Source organism: Musca autumnalis, unplaced genomic scaffold (genome assembly GCF_047663935.1).
Source record: "Musca autumnalis isolate F117 unplaced genomic scaffold, ASM4766393v1 scaffold_5, whole genome shotgun sequence".
Lineage (NCBI taxonomy): Eukaryota > Metazoa > Arthropoda > Insecta > Diptera > Muscidae > Musca > Musca autumnalis.
The window spans coordinates 64,699,117-64,711,850 of NW_027412088.1; the positions used below are offsets into that span (position 1 = coordinate 64,699,117).

A 12,734-nucleotide genomic window follows, 5' to 3' on the forward strand; every position below is an offset into this window, starting at 1 on the left:
TGTCGTTAACTCAAAAAATGAGTTAGAGAATCGCATTACAGGCATAAGTTTGACTTTAAATTCTCATGTTCCATTATACAAAATCTTTGATTCTAAACGGCACTTGGGTGACATACGTCCAAAATAGAAATGACCGTAGAAGTTGCTTCATCTAAAATAGCGACCACCCATCTTGAATATTACCAAATCAATCACGCGTTATTAAAATTAAAACACATGTTCGATATAAAATTAAACCATACAAAATCTCAGCGTTTATTTATTTCGATATTGCAAATGGATTCATTAAGTTTCCGAAAAATATTCATAATTTAATCTTAACGAAAAGGGACCCATCCTTTTATGAAATCCCGGACCCAATAGCTACCCATATTAGCAACAACTGCTTGAGTTTGCTTTAAGCGGATAAATGAACTCTATCGAACGGGAATATTAATTTGCATCAACTGTGCAACTAATTTTAACAAATTTAAATCGTACATGCAAATAAATAGCAAGACTGTCCGTATAAATATGAGTTTCCGAATGTAGAAAATTGTCTAACCACATCTATGATGCGATAAACCTAACCAGTTACCAAAACGATCGTCTCTTAGAGACTGATGTGTGATACACATCTCTTAGCTAGATACCATTTTTTTAATAAAAACTATTTAGTTCATATGGCTCAATTAAGTACATTAATTAAAATCTGATGAATAATAACTTCGCATAATTGGGCAAAAATTAAATACAAGTTCAACGTCAAAGATTCTAAATCGTCTTTCAACCCAGCGTGATAGTAATCTTAATAATGTTTGATTTTATATCACCAATTGCATGTAGAATTCGGCAGATCGCATATAACAGGGAATTTGTACACCACAAAGTCAGGAAGAAATTTAGACGAATAATGAATGTGGTCGCCACAAAACGATCGGACTTATCTCTTCAAATCGGACTTACTTTTCTGAAAAATTTCCAAACTGAGCACTTGAATCACGGCATTACCTGCATTTAATAATCGCTCATATTCAATAATCGCTCATGCCGCGTTGAAATTCAGTTTATTATTATATTATAGCATTCAAAACGCTAAAAGTTGTCACAATTTTATCTCAACGAAAAAGGATCCCATCTTCCGAACCTTTCTGAAAACCATCGATTGTGAAACGAACATGCCCGTGATGATATAACTTTGCTTCAACATTTTTAATTTACACCAGGAAATGCATTATTTACTCAAAAAATGCATCTTAACCTTAATTTACATTAGGCACCTTCCGTAGAGGTAATTGTAAGTTTACAAGAGAGAGTGGAGGAAAACGGAAACACTTTACCTCTTTATACCCTTTCTCTCACAAGTAAAATTGCTCAGTGTAAAGATTCTAAATCAACCTAAATTGTTCAAAGCAAAAAATTATTTGCACTTGGTCTCGGATACCCTGCAACGGGATAGCAATAACTGTATTATATGTCTGAACAAAAGTCATCAAGTTCAATACCAAACAGACTGCGAGACGAAGTTCGCCGGGTTCTCTAGTATTCGATATTTTAAAAATTTTATAGAGTATATATGGGGGTTTCTGTGAAATCGGACACTTCAAGATGAGGTTTTTGATTTCCTTTGTTTTTTGCTGTGGTGATGAATTTAAAGAATTTTTTTACTAAAAACTATGTGCAAAGAAATATTCATAACTTCTTTAATATTGGTCCAAATAGGAAAAATCTTTTTTTTTTGTATTTTTTGTTGTTTTATCAGCTATCTAATAAAAAATATAAAAAAAATTTGCACAGTGGGCTTGGATGGAATTTTCGCGATTTATTCAATTATTCAATTCAATTTGATTTTCTTGAAATTGTTTGTATTAAACTACGATTAATTACAAAAATTTTAAAACCTATTTGGTAGTGGGATTCGAATGATTACTATTTTTTCTTAATTTTTTAAAATTTTTCAGTACAAGTTTTCCTTTATACAAGATACAAGAAATTAGCCTTAGCCCCGAGGAATGGATTATAATATGGTTACATTAGAGTTTTTTGCCGGGTTAACAAACTTCATGAGGTTTTTTATTGAAACCCAAGCCCACTGGGTTAATCCGGTTAAGTGTAACCGGGATATTAGTACTTTTGTAAACGAAAAGAAACTAATTGTTCATATTTATTTCAATACAGTTCAATACTGTGTTCACTGTCTTTTTTGTTGGATAGACAGGATTGTTAATGACTGTATCGTTTGGGAACATCTTTATCAAACATGAAAATGCCACTAGAAAGCGAATGATTGGAACCAAATTGCATAATTGAACCCAAAAATCGGGAAAAGAAGAATGGGATCAATTTAATAATCAAAGAAGCAATCGCCTGGTAACAACATAAATATATTTTATATATTAGAAATATGTTATTACAACGAGAAGCGTTCAACAATGTTCTTACAATACATTTTGTATTTAAGTTTTATTTCTTTTCTTCTATTTAAGTTGTAGTGTGACACTTAATTATTATTTACTTTGATTATTAACCGTTTTACATATATTCTTATTTCTTGTACGATTATAATTTTGTATGTACCTATGCGTCTGCTGTTGTTTTTGTATTTGGAATTTCTATGCATTTCAATAAAATAAGCAACCATATTAAAAGTAATAATCAATTAAAAACAGTTAAAAATCGATAAATCGTTTATATGTAAATATAAAAACATTTTATAGAAAATAAAATAAAAAATAAAATGTAAGAAAATTCTTCGTCAATATGCTCATTACTTTATCAAAATAAATTTTAACGAATTCTACAATTTTTTATCTACTATTGTCAATATGAACATTATTTTTATCCGCAAAAAATCAATATAAAATTAAAACAATTTTGGATTTTTTTGTTGTAAAATGGTTAACATTTTTTCGGTGTATTGCAAAATGTCATTGCGTTGTATTATTCCACCACGAGGTCATGGCAATTTTTATAAACTGCCAAACATAGTCAAGGCTATTAAGATATACACGTAAAACTGTTTGCAGTAGCCTATAGGCAATATTGTACGAGGGCAGTTCGGAATCTTCTTAGCCTAGCACAAAAAGCGCGGTATAAACAGAAAAAAGTTAAGTGTTTTGGAAACTTCAATTTCTGTTATGAACACATGTTAAATTTTGTATCGATCTGACAACTCCTTCATATAGAAACAGGTGTTCAAAAAAGACGCATCCGCAATTTTTTTACAATGGAAAAATTAGAAATGCGTGCTGTCATTAAATATTTACATAAAAAAGGTTTATCGGGACAAGAAATTCATAATGATATGGTGAATGTGTTAGGTGAAAGTGCAACTTCATATGCAACAGTAAAAAATTGGGTTGCTGAATTTGGTCGTACAAGCATTGAAGATGAACCACGTAGTGTACGTCCAAAAACAGCAACAACAACAGAAATTGTAGCCAAAGTGCATGATATGGTATTAAATGATCGACGAATAAAAGTGCGTGAAATTGCTAATATCATGGGCATCTCAAATGATCGTGTCCATTTAATTTTGCATGAAGAACTACAGATGAAAAAGCTTTCTGCAAGATGGGTGCCGCATTTGTTAACAGTCGACCAGCTTGTTTGGATCGTTTTAAGCGAAATAAAATGGATTTTAAGCGTCGTTTCATAACTGTTGATGAGACATGGATCCACCACTATACTCCAGAGACAAAAGAACAATCCAAACAATGGACTGAAGCTGGAGGAAGTGCCCCAAAGAAGGCAAAAACAATTCAATCGGCTGGTAAGGTTATGGCAACGGTTTTTTGGTACTTCAAAGGTATTTTATTGATTGACTATCTGCAAAAGGGTACAACAATAAATTCAGAGTACTATTGCAACCTCTTGGATCAATTAAATGTACATTCGAGAAAACGTCCTGGCTTACAACACAAAAAAATAATTTTTCATCAAGACAACGCACCAGCGCACAAGAGTGTTTTAACAATGGCTAAAATCAACGAATTAAAGTACGAGTTGCTTGACCACCCACCTTATTCTCCTGATTTAGCTCCAAGTGACTTTTACTTGTTCCCAAATCTAAAAAAATTCCTTGCTGGCAAGCGTTTTACCTCAAATTAAGATGCAATTACAGTTGTAAACCACTATTTTGAAGACCTTGAGGAAAAATATTTTAATCAAGGGATAGAATTGCTAGAAAAGCGTTGGACTAAGTGTATTGAAGTTTCAGGAGATTATATTGAAAAATAAAAATATATTTGAAAAACTAACTATTCTCTTTCATTGATAGGCTAAGAAGTTTCCGAACCGCCCTCGTATGCATTTTGTGCAGTGTCCTTGTACTTTAATGTAGTTTCAGACAGAAACAATCTTTGATTTTCTTTACTCCACCGTAATATCTTTTTGATTTGAGAGAAGAATATTTTTTTTTAAATATTAACTAACAATCAAACAGTGTTAATATATTTAATATGTTCTGTCGATTAGGAGTTAGTTGTACAACAAGTTCCAGACCAGTAAATATCAAATTTTTCTGGGGTGATTAGTAACATGCTGGTCATGAATTTCGGCTGGGAATAAGTTCCCTCGTGCCCTAATATTAGAATTGATATCAGAAAAATATTCCCATTGTCCCTTCGGGAAGGTTCGTGGGAAATAGATTTTCTCTCGTTGATAACAATTAAATATTTTCATCTAAAAAAGAATAACTCATGTGGAGATTAAGAAGCATCATAGTATTGCGCATTTCGGTCACATGGAATCCCTTATAACAAACATCCACTGTTGATGACTATGTTCAAAACATTGATGTTTTTATTGCATTCAACGTGCTAAAAGGCAATAAAGAATATTTTTTAGACCTTGATTTAGTTTTAGTTATCCTTGACATACACATCCTGTGATGAATGTGTGCATGAGTTTTCTTTTTTTATTTTGAGTTTCCTTGGCAGTTGCACTATCGACGGAAACCAACTGGTGAACAAAGAAACAAGTGTCCTCTCGTTTGCATGATTTAATGTTACAATTGTAGACCATGAAGATATGCTGGAAGCATGCAACTAGAGATGCAAGCATTTGTAATTGACAACACAAAGCATAAGGCAAGAAAAAAATAAATAAAACAAGTAAGCAAAGGATATAGTCCTATAGTCCCTACACCACAAACTGTATGAATTAGCTATATGCAACCGCCTTGCACGCTGAATGTCCGGGATCGATTCCCATCAAATTTTCAAAGGTGGCAAAATACCCCTTAGTAATGTTGGTGATATTTCCTGAGTATTTCACAAGTGGCAACTTCGGATACGCCGTTCGGACTCGGTGTTAAAAACTAGGTCACATATCAATAACTTAATATGAATTCATTGATAAAAGAGAAGCCTCCCTTGTCTTTACTGGAATGCTTGTGGCAAAATATTTAAATTATACATTTCTAAAAAAATATTCGAAAATTTTAAAATTCAAATTGATTAGCCCCTCCTGCTACATCTTCAAATTGTCTTTGAATATCAGGTTCCATTTAGAATACACTTAAAATAAATAAATATATCACCAATATTTTTGAAAATTTAACATAGCAGAAGCCAAGGTTTACCCTTTTAGAACACGTGACTCGTGATTGTATATTGTACAAATTAAATACTTTTGGATAAAATGAAATGTTTTTGGACGAGGCAAAAAATATTGGCTTTAAAAGATAATTTGCGTGGAAGCTGTGGCTATATTTATGTTAAAAAATTGGTAAAAATGGGTTGAAGCCACCATGTCTTTTTTTGCTTTCTCTCGATTTGTGAGTAAACCACACTTCCCTCGAGTTTCATGTCAAAGTAAAAGCAGAAGCAAACTAAATAAGGATCATCTCACTAATGTATTACTTTTCAAAATTTCGTCTGCTTGTACCATTAAATGATGCTGACATTTTGAAGCCAGATTTACAGTGTTTTTTGAAATTTTCTTCTAATTTCATTCCGCAAACAGGTTTTTCAAAAAATCGTATATAGGATTGAAGAACTCGCGATTCTGAGTTATTTGATACGAATATTGTGAATGTAGTCTGCACAGCTTCATAGAAATCCGCATACAAATGCGAAAATTTTGTGCGAACAATTTTCTAAAAATCATATTTTTCGGGACTAATTTTTACAATTGTCACTCGATTTACTCGTACTTGATTGCACATTTTAGTTTTTCACGTTCCTGATCCAATAAATCACTCCCCGTGAAAATCCATATACTAAAACGCGAGTTACAAGAAATTCCAAAGTAGAAAAATAACCTAAAATTATTTTTGGAAATATCGCGTATTTTATCGCGTTATCTACGGTTCGTTTCCTCTGCAATGAAACAACTAGTACAGCATCTTCGTTTTAGCGGAAACAGAGATTTGAAAACTTCACTGATAAGGGAGCTACATTCATTTTATCCCATAAAATAGTGTGTGATGCTACATCCACGGTTCTTGATTGATCGCCTTGAATTAGATATATATCGATATAGATTTTCATGGTGAACACTGAAATCGGATGCGGACAAAAATTGTATGCACTTTGGGCAAATTAGCGATATTTTATAGGTTTTTTAATGCTAGGATGCAGCCGATGCTACATCTTAGCCTCCAATGTAAATTTCGAAAAATATATTTAAATTAAAAGATATGATCTTGCTGTACATGAAAATCACATGCGGACAAAATGATTTTCATAATTACGCGACTTACACGTATTTTAAAATTCATATAAATTAAAATGGTTTATTTGACCTCCGTTTCCATTTTATATGTTTTGAGATATATCCTCATAATTTTTTTGACCAAAATATGTGCTTATTTTGGCTGTAACATCGAAACTAAAACACCAATCTGTATGATTGTAGTCTCATTTGATTCCCCGTGAAGTTTTGATCCACAACAAATTTTTATGTAATTTTATGACCACTAAATGGCCTTAATTTTGAAAAAAAGTTTACTTATATCCAATAATTTATCAATTTTATGTACATACCGCGAGTTCTGTGTAACATTTTGCAGGTATTATGCAATCTACTCGCTGAAGTCACTTCGAGAGAACTTTTTTGTAACAATTGTGCTCATTAAAATAATTAGCGTTTTTATAATATTTTCTTTTTTAAAAGCCGAAATAAAACAGCCATAACTTTTGTCCGCAACAACCAAAAATTGGCTCGCGACCAGATTCGTACTGGGAATTGATGTAGCGCGAAAAAAATTTATCAATTTTTTTTGGAAATGGAATATGAAATAATTGACAATATTCGTGATATATACTATGCAATTTGGTATATTTGATAATTAAGAAAATTGCGAGTTTATTGAAGATCTATCGTCCAAAAATTGTGTACTTGTTCCTCAGATATGCTTCGAAAATAGTTCATTGTGGGCATATATTCTGATATCAAAAATATATTTTATACCGGTAGAGATAACTAATAATGAACAGAAATTCAACAATTTTGCACGCAAACAAATTTATAAATCCCAAAATATTTAATTACACACCAAAGAAGATAGTATAAGTGTATTCTCTTCATATCTCGCACAATCTTCTTCAGTAAGATCCCAGCAAAATGTTCGATGCCAAAGATGCTACTCAAGAATGGGTGCAAGTGAAATGGAATGTCATTATTTCAGCATCTTAACTCATTCTTTTTACAAGAGCGTGACCCCCAAAAGATGCAATTCATTTTCAGATCCTAAGCATGTCATCTTCACTAACTCGGTGGAATGGCATCTTCAACAATTCTTTGGCATGGCATCTATACCAATCCTTTGGCATGCCATCTTAACCAATTCCCAAGAATAGCATTTTCACTAATCTTTGGCATGTCACCCTTTGTCTCCAACCCTTTGGCATGTAATTTTCACGTCTTGTTCGGAAAATGGAAAATGCTGTATTGAAAAATTATTTTCATTTTTTATTTTATTAATTCAAAGGAATTAATGAAATAACTATAATTTATTTATCATCATAAAGTTTACATTCTCGTTGTTGTAACAGTAGTTAATATGTTTGTATTCCCATTTTTCTGCTTAATCTGAATCTGGGTCTATCAGTCGTAAGAATGTGGCTACTTCGCAATTTATATGGTTTGTAACCACAAAGCTGCAAACTTAAGTTTCTTAGCAGGATTGGTAGGGCAATTGAAAAGGAGCAGTGTGTCGTGGGGGCCTGTGCTGTATGATGGGCAAATGTTTTCCACGTTACGATCTCAATGCCGTCTGCAGCGTTTGCAATTTAGAAGAGGTTTTCTTCGCTCTACGAGTCTTGGACTTCTTGATCCTAAATTCTACGTACTACTGTCATCCACACTTAAAATTTATTATCCAACGTTTCAAACTTGGACGGTGCGTAGTCTGCTCGATGACATCAAACAACGAGGGTGCTTGACAATATCAAAGGGCTTTGCTAAATCAAGTGTCACTATCACTGTTCTATCGCACGGCTTGCTCTGAGTGAGTCCTCGGCTAATATGGAGATGGAGATGGCCTTCAGCGCAGTTGTTGTGCTGCTTACGGATCCTATGCTATTGATCGGCAACTGGAACGTTATTTCTGATGCTGGAAGAACAAAAGCCACAAGGGTCCTTGCTACGGGCGACAAAAGCGAAATCGGTTTGTAAGATTCACCTTTGCTGGTATCCTTTTCCAGACTTCGGGAACGATGTGTTTGGCAATCGACAGGTTGTAAATTTAAGTGAGAAACTTAACTTGCAGTCTAAACACCGCCGCTGCACGCAACAGAGTTTACTTCCTCCGCAACAGGTTTTGATTCATCTTACAGAAGGATTTTACTTCCCATCAGTACAGTGCAGATTTCGACATTGACTCCAACTGCAGATTACTATTTCGTGAATTTTATTTTACAACGTTTTGGAAATGTTTGTTGTTTTGTAGGGATCTACAAATCGACTTGTTGAGCAGGGTTCTTTAGAGCAGGCAAAGAAACTTTTATAATTGGTCTGTTCCTTTACTTTTAAAAATGGTAATTGTTGAAATAATGGTAATTGTTGAAAAAATGGTAAAAGTGGTGAACTGCTCTCATATAAATTGTATGCTTTTAAAAGTAGGAAATACTTTGCCGGTTAAAACTGGTAACCTCAGGCACGTAAAGGAACACGACTAATACCAAAGAGTGCAGTCCGACTCTACTTTTAGCTCAATGATTGGGACTTCCTAGCATAATAAATCTTACATTGCTTTAAACGTACATATTTAGATAAATAAAAGAATATATAAATGTGTAAAAATAAAAACACAAAATTTATCTCTATTGGATCGATGGAATTGGTTCAAATGCTAAGGAAAAGATCGGATCTATCACGACTTCCTTTGAATTGGTTCAAATGCTGATGAAACGATCGTATCTTTCACGTCTTCCTTCGAATGGGTTCAAATGCTGATGAAAAGATCGGATCTTTCACGACTTCATTTGACCCAATGCAAAAGATCCGGTGAAATCATGGCATCTCATGGAACCACTTCCATAAAATTTTGCTGGGATGCTTTATTAGATAAATAGTACCCTAAAATCAAAATAATTGAAAATTATCACTACGTAGCACGAATCATTGAAGACAGGTATATCATTAATGTTTAATTTTATTTTATGCACACATTAACTTAATAATTCAAAATATTATCTCAATATTACCTTGAAAATGTGTTTTATCCTAATCCACTTATTGTTATCAAATGGGAAGATATGGCAATGTTTAAGCAGACACTTCTATTCAAATTGCTCAGAACATTTTTAACATTCTTTTTACTTTAATATTTTTCAAGATATTCTTCCTTTATACACGCAAACACAGACACAATGTTAATTATTCGTATTAATACCACTCACTGTAGAATATACAATCAGTTATAAAAAAGTGCTGTTGTTGAAACTTTAACATCATTGTTTTTTTTTTGTTTTCATTCAGCACTGGAATACATTTTGGAAAATACAGTGGCGGCCATATAATTAAGAACGACATCGTATTAAAAAGTGTTTGACTTGCTACGTTCCAAATATTTGAATATTTATATGGAACAAAATTTGTAAATAAAGTACACGGTAAGCACATTCAAATAAAGCACAAACATGTTTTAATTCTCCCTCGTTTATACGAAAGAAACCACGATTTATTAATATAGTCATAAATCGACCTGGCCACATAATTAAGAACGATATAAGTAAAGGTTACTTTAAGATAATTTTCATACACAATATGTGAATAAATCGTTATTCATTTTAGAAATAGGTTACTTTGATTCATTTTTAGCATCAAATGTCCTTCAATGGTACATATTATTGAGTCTAAGTTTGATAATTAGGGCATACCTAAGGTTTTCCAAAATTTACCCATAATTTGACGAATTTATTTTATTTTTGGGATCTAAAGCCACAGTTTTGGCTTCCTCTTATTCCTTCGACGACGCTCTGAACGATACCTTGTGATTGTCGTTCCATAGTCGGCGCTTATTTACCCTTAAATTGGTTTTTACCCCACTTCTATGAGTCCTTTACGAGGGAATTGTCTGGGAAATAGTGTCGTATGAGCCATTTCCACCTTATAAATCGGTAGGACTGTTGTCTGCAGGTAGTAGACAGGAAATAAAAACATAATTTCGTTTTGTACAAAAAATAGGCCTAACGGTACACCGAACAAAAATGAAAGGTTTAATATTTTGAAAGCCTTCATTGCACAATGTCTTTGTGGGTGTGGTAGGCATAGTTATGTAAGACGTTTTAATCCATGAAGCTCATATTAATATCAAAACCAGTCAAATCAATAATTTTTATGGATGAAAATACAATTTTTGTACAAACTAATGTCTGATATACATACACAAAATTATTGTGGAATTCGAGCATTCAAAACATTATGTTAATAAATGTTACATTCGGAGTGGAATTCTTCCAATTTTTGTATAGACGTTATATTATTTTTTTATTTCCTGTCTACTACCTGCAGACAAAAATCCTACCGCTTTATAAGGTGGAAATGGCTCATACGACACTATTTCCCAGACAATTCCCTCGAAAAGGACTCAAAGAAGTGGAGTAAAAACCAATTTAAGGGTAAATAAGTGTCGACTATGGAACGACAATCATAGGGTATCGTTTAGAGCGTCATCGAGGGAATGAGAGGAAGCCAAAACAGTGGCTTTAGATCCCAAAAATAAAATAAATTCGTCAAATTATGGGCAAATTTTGGAAAACCTTAGGTATGCCCTAATTATCAAACTTAGACTCAATAATATGTACCATTGAAGGACATTTGATACTAAAAATGAATCAAAGTAACCGATTTCTAAAATACATAACGATATATTCACATATTGTGTATGAAAATTATCTTAAAGTAACCTTTACTTATATCGTTCTTAATTATGTGGCCAGGTCGATTTATGACTATTTTAATAAATCGTGGTTTCTTTCGTATAAACTAGGGAGAAGTAAAACATGTTTTGGCTTTTTTTGAAAGTGCTTACCCTGTACTTTATTTACAAATTTTGTTCCATATAAATATTCAAATATTTGGAACGTAGCAAGTCAAATACTTTTTAATACGATGTCGTTCTTAATTATATGTCCGCCACTGTATGTATGGATTTTCACACACCAGGGAAAACTGAGCTTTGTTGTTGTTATTTTTGTTGTTGTTACTGCATGGCAGACAGCATTGTTGACTAAGTACAAAAATTACAAAACGGTAGATTTCGCATTTCTGAAAAGAATAAATTAATTTCAATTAAACATTCTTCAAATCAAATAACATTTTTTTGTTTCACTGTAGCTGTTGATGTTTGTTTCCACAAAAATACATTTGGGAGTAAAAAATAAAACAAGAAGAACGCTGAAACAAGAACACTTTTGCTGTTGTTTTTGTTTTGAGAAGAGCACTAAACAAAATTGTTTTCCACAGAGGAAAAGAAAACAGAAAAACAAACAAATCACAAAAACACAAAAACACAGTAAAACTTTTCAACGCTGAAGTGCACCGCAAAACAAACAACAAATGCTAACATCATTCACAAAAACACACATATAAATACAATGGCTGCTTATTTTTGCAATTTTCACTTCTTGGGAAATAATATGTAACTTTTCCAATATTTAGTAGATATTTCTTTTTATTTGATTTTTTTCACTCACACTTGTTCAATAATTTCCATAACACAAAACTCTCAGAAAATTCAATCTCTTATTACACAAAAAAATTATTTTTTTTTCTTTTCAGTTGTTCATTTTCCGTTAATTTACGCGTATTTTAGGTATAACTCGCCAAACGTAACTCGCAAAACTGTTTTCATTAAACTCACCATTATTATCACAAACCCTAAGTCACTGGATACGTTGTATGAAAGGCAAAATTACACCTTGTAGAGAATACTAACAGAAGAGGCACACAATATGAGAGAGATTTTTCCCTCAACCACCCAAAAACCAAGTGTAGAATTTCCCAAAAATCCCCCTGCTGAAGTAACTGGGCAAGCGTACAAAAGTAAAGCTCAGAGAGCGATTAATAATATAACAAACAAAAAGCCACCCGCCTTGCTCTTATATGTACGATGATAATATTCTCGTACATACAAACGAGTATACATGAGAGTCAATAGCCCGACACCCACCCAAAACAGAAGACAACAAAACATGATGAAAACACCACTATCACCCCAAGATCATTCGTAAGCTGAATTTCATTGAACGCACCTTATAGCGCATATAAAGCACACAAACTTGATTCTCATTTTGGGTAACGAT

General features: G+C 32.8%; 1 long non-coding RNA gene across 2 annotated transcripts in view; it reads right to left on the bottom strand.

Annotated features, from left to right (window-relative positions):
• The window catches only part of LOC141405197 (uncharacterized), a 177,445-nt gene extending 165,181 nt beyond the window's left edge, over positions 1–12,264 (bottom strand). Inside the window, exons 1-2 of one of the 2 annotated variants that reach the window (XR_012413159.1) lie at positions 12,126–12,264; positions 9,633–9,826 (exon numbers count right to left, since the gene is read on the bottom strand). This is a non-coding gene — a long non-coding RNA (uncharacterized lncRNA). The remainder of the gene's footprint in view (positions 1–9,632; positions 9,827–12,125) is intronic. The other variant, XR_012413160.1, reaches the window with a different exon arrangement.
• Positions 12,265–12,734: the final 470 nt, after the last annotated feature.